A 5,328-nucleotide genomic window follows, 5' to 3' on the forward strand; every position below is an offset into this window, starting at 1 on the left:
CAAAATGGCTACTACTCTTGGGACTGAACTAAGTCTAGCTCCTTCCCCCTGTGAACTACAAACACTGACAATGAGAACTGGAGAAGAACATGAAACCGCCGCGGGCGCATGCGCAATAAGCACCGGAAGTGGGCGGAAATGACACGTCGGGTCCGCAGCCGCCGGAAGTGTGGCGGAAGTCCAGTCTTATTACTCTAGAGCCGTTTTTTTAGTGTGTTTCATCGTGTTTTTTAAGTGTACATCCACTCGTTTTTACTTGTATTAAGTCCAGAATAACATGTTCAGCAGTGCTTCATATATATAAACAGTTTTATAGTGTTTAATATGTAATTGCATCACATGACTATATGTGATGTCATAGCCCTGCCACTGATCACCTCTGGCTATAAAAGCATGTACTGTCTCATTCTGTCCATACCCCTTGAAGAAGTCTCATCAGACGAAATGCGTTGGGTGACCTATACCTACCTCTTTCTAAGATAAGGAAAAATTCTATATTATACCTTTTTTAGTGCGTATATTCATTTAAGTGCTTTTAGTTCAGTTGTGTATATATTGTTGTCCCTATTTTTTATGTGTTTCTTTTATATTCATTTAATAAATACTTTTTAATATTTTAACTGGCAAACCTATTTTATTGACAACTTGGTCGCTATATATCCCTCATCCCCTCCTTTTTTCTTACATTAATTTCAGGGAATTACCACCCCTGTATTTATTTGAGGGAAACAGCTGACGCCCCAATAACAGTATAGGGGATTGTTTTATAAGCCAGCTATTATACAACATATTTGTTTTTATCGCATGTGGCGCAGTATCAATCCTTGTTTTTATATATATATATATATATATATATATATATATTGTGACAAGGATCACATACACGGAAACTGAGATGAACACTTTCAGTGTTTATTTTGTACAGCAGGTTACCACATAGCAAGTTAAGTCCATATGCAGTCGGTATTACAGGCAGTAGAATACAGGCACACTCAGCATAGCAGACTCTTGATAGGCTCCAGTGGTCCCTAGTCTGACACACACCACCCGGCCTATCACCTGGACAATAACTGCCATCAGGAGCAAGGTTACTCTGCCCTGGAAACCCTTATATCAGGAGATCCTAAGTGCTGTTGATCACACACCTGGGATTTTGCTACTGCTTCCAAAACCTGGTCTGGATTCTCCACATTACTTTCACATGGAACAATGCTGTCTCTGCCACGCTCCTCCTCCCTTAGCTTCAAACACCCTGGTGAAGCTACACCATTTTCAGGTGAGTCTCTGCCTCGCCCACCCCTACCTGTGTCATTCACCCAGGTACACAGCCTTCCACTACCTTCCAGAGGTCACCCACCTCGCCTTCTTCCTCCTTCCCTAGCTTCACCATAGGGTTGCTTGGAGGAACAGGACCTACAAACCTCCTGGAAAGGGCATCGGCATTGAGGTGCTGTTTCCCCGGACGATACCTCACCTCAAACTTAAATCGCTGCAAAGCCAAAAACCAACAGGTCACACGAGCATTCACCTCTTTGTATGAATCCACTGTAAGGGTGCATGGTCCATGACCAACAAAAACTCTCGTCCCAATAAATAATTCCTAAATGACTCAACTGCCCATTAAATGGCCAAGCACTCCTGCTCTACAGTTGAGTACCTGTACTCCCTGGGCAATAATTTATGGCTAAGGTAGAGAATGGGCTTGTTCTCTCCATCTAGCTCTTGGAATAGGACTGCTCCTAATCCTGTCCCAGAGGCATCCGTTTGTAACACAAATTGCTTTTTAAAGTTAGGAGCTTGCAAGACAGGCTCAGTACACAAAGCTCGTCTTAAATCCTGCCAAGCAGTTTCCACTGGTCTAGACCACATTATCTTGTCTGGGAATTGTTTTTTAAGACATTCAGTTAGTGGAGCCACTCTAGCGGTGAAATCTCGAATGAACCTGCGATAATATCCGATCAAACCGAAAAATGGCCTAAATTGTTATTTACATTTAGGTCTAGACCAGGTGAGGACTGCTTCGACCTTACTAGGCTAGGGTGGTCGGGCCTGAGCTGACTTTGTGGGGTCCAAGCCCTGGACTTACGGTTAGTTAGGGACCTCCAGTAATAGAGCAGCCGTGAAGTGGCCTGGAGGCTTATCATATCTTTTGCAAAACATATGTAACGAAGAGCTCTAAATTTTCTATTATTACATAATATATAGTTCTTCTTACTAACAGCCAGCAGAGTGCGTGGGAAAAATCCCTTTGTTTTTCTTGTCTAGAGTAACCCCCTCCCGCAGCACCTGAGGAATGTTACCAGCTTTATTACAGCAGTTTGCAATTATTTATTGTAGGCTGAGGTTTAACCTGTCCTCTGCCCACAATGTACCCCAAGTACTTGGCCTCAATCATACCAATGGCACATTTCTCAGGTTGGCAGTAAACCCATGTGCCCGTAGAGATTGCAAAGCGGCTTCTACCTTTGGTAGGTGTGATTCCCAGTCAGAGCTAAAAATAACAATGTCATCTAAATATGCAGTCGCATATTCCCTGTGGGGCCGCAGCAACTTATTCATAGCTCTCTGGAAGGTTGCTGGGGCACCATGTAAACCAAATGGGAGCATTTTATATTGGAATAAGCCTTCTAGGGTAGAAAAATGCTGTTTTTGTCTTAGCAGCTTCTGTTAACGGGATCTGCCAATAACCTTTTGTCAAATCAAGTGTAGTGAGATATTGACTATTGGCTAAATTTTCTCCCAACTCGGGCATAGGGTAAGAATCAAACTGGGACACTTGATTTAATTTTCGGAAGTCATTGCAGAACCATAAGGCACCTGAAGGCTTCGGTACTAGGACAATTGGATTATTCCACTTACTGGTGGATTCCTCTATAACCCCTAGGCTAAACATTTCTTCTACCTCCTGCTTTACCGCTGCCCGCTTCGGGTATGTGATATTGCCTCTGTTTAATGACCACCCCGGGTGGAGTCACAACATCATGTTGGATGATCTGTGTCTTTCCCTGAATGGCAGAAAACACATCTTGGTAGCGTTTCACCAAGCTCACCACTTCCCGTTTCTGTTCAGGAGTAAGTGTGACTTCAATGGGTACCTGGCATTATGAAACCTTTTTAGCTACCAAAGTGGGCCGATTGGCAATTTCCTTCCAGGGTTTTAACACGTTTACATGGTAGACTTGTACCTCCCTCCTCCTACCCTCCTGTCGGACCCTGTAATTGACCGGTCCCACTGCCTCGATGATCTCATAAGGGCCCCGCCATTGTGCATACATCTTGCTTTCTGTAGTGGGCACCAGCACTAACACTTTGTCTCCCGGATTAAAGGACCGGTTGATGACTTCCGGTTCCGGCTGCTATGTGAACGGCAGCGTGAGGAGAGGGCTTACAAGGCTGATAGCCTCCAGCAACCCCTGCAAAAGCCTCCCCACCAGTGCCGAGAGCCGGGACCGCTGCATGGAGCGGTATTTGACGCCCACCATGCCCAGCAGAAAGAAGGAGAAAGAAAAGGAGAAGCGCCGCGCAGATTCCAAAATGGCGCCGGACGCCGGAGCTCCGCCACATGCTTCCCCTTCTTCTCCTACCTCTACCCTGCATTGCATGCCTGAGGCCCCACCTGCATCACCCACCCAGGTCAGTGTCCCCATGGCAGCACCCCCGGGAGACCAGGTCCTCTTCACACCAGCAGCACCTGTCACATATAATGACATGGTGGGGGCTATTCGTATTGCCATGGGTCCCCTTCTGCAGGCCCAGACGGCAGATATAAGTAAACAGATAGCACAGCTCTCACATAGAGTTTTACAAACCGAACAACGTGCTGGGGAATTATTCCATGATGTATCTGTGCTCAAGCAGGACATGCAGCATGTCACCAAATCGCATCACCAGATTTGGAATAAACTGGATGATCTTGAAAATCGATCTCGCAGATCGAATCTTCGTGTAATAGGTCTCCCAGAAACCCTCAAAGGCACCGAATTATACACTTTTTTACGAGTCACCCTGCCAGAGCTTCTCAGCATCTCTGCTGCCTGCAATGATATGGTGATTGAGCGTGCACACAGGATAGGCGCTCAGAAAACACATGATGGGGCTAGGCCACGAGTGGTGCTTTTCAAATGCCTTAATTTTTTACATAAAGAAGTGATCTGGAGGGCATCCCGTAAAACACGCAATATTACATGGAATACCCATAAGATTTTGATATTCCAGGACTACTCAGCGGAACTTTCTAAAGCACGGAGAGCCTTCTCACCCCTTTGTTCTCATCTCATACAGCATAACAGGAAGTTTTCTCTACTGTATCCTGCACGACTGTGTATATACTCTGGCACGTCCTTTGCTGACTTTCTCTCTGTAGTGGACGCCGAAGCCTTCTTGAAAGAGGAAAAGGATAATGCTGATGCATCTGATGACAATGATGAGAATTGACACAATACCTGTTATTATGTTCGGATTGTATTCCACCAGCCCAAACCTGGATGTCCGGGATATCACTCACTGTGTCACACTTGATTATACGCCTCAGACAACTCGCTAATTATATGTGTCTGATCCTGTCCTCTCATGGGACTTCTGCACTGTGATATGATGTATGCCTCTATGCCCACTTTCTGCCTACACCCAGCTGGCAATATCACACTGTTGCGGGGTGATTGCTTGACTGCCTTCCTGCTTTTAGTCGCTGGCAGGATCGGCGAGGACACGCTCTGTCCTTGTTCTGATCTCTACTAATGTACTAATGTACTTCGGAAGTCATGAAGACCTCTTTTTGTTCTGTTTATGTTTACTGTTGTTGGTTATATACCTTTTGGGTACCCTGCTGCTAGCCAGTGGGTTACTTTCCCCTTATTTTCAAGGTTATATCTTTGGTATGGATAATTCTAACTGTACCACACTGTTTCTATTTTCATATATTTCTTTTCTCTTCTTCTTCCCTCCCCCCATTTCCCCAGTTGCCCCCCCTCTACACAGATCAATGCCACTGTATTATAGTACATTTAGGTTGTGCCAATTGCTTACCACATATATTATGAATAATGTCTACCGTTAAATTAGGTTCCTGGAACATTGGCGGGATTAATTCGCCGCAGAAAAGGAAGAAAATACTATTGTACTTGAACAGACTGAAACTTGATATTGTTTATTTGCAGGAAACACACTTAGTGGCTTCTGAAATACTAAAGCTTAATACTTTGAAGTGGAAAATACTTGCCTCTTCCCCATTCTCCTCTAAGGCCAGAGGAGTGGCAATTTTGGTCAAAAATACTGTTCCTATTGAACTCACGTCAGTGAATGAAGACCCTAAAGGTAGATTCATTTTAT

The sequence above is a fragment of the Pseudophryne corroboree genome, chromosome 11 (assembly GCF_028390025.1).
Source record: "Pseudophryne corroboree isolate aPseCor3 chromosome 11, aPseCor3.hap2, whole genome shotgun sequence".
In the NCBI taxonomy this organism is placed as follows: domain Eukaryota; kingdom Metazoa; phylum Chordata; class Amphibia; order Anura; family Myobatrachidae; genus Pseudophryne; species Pseudophryne corroboree.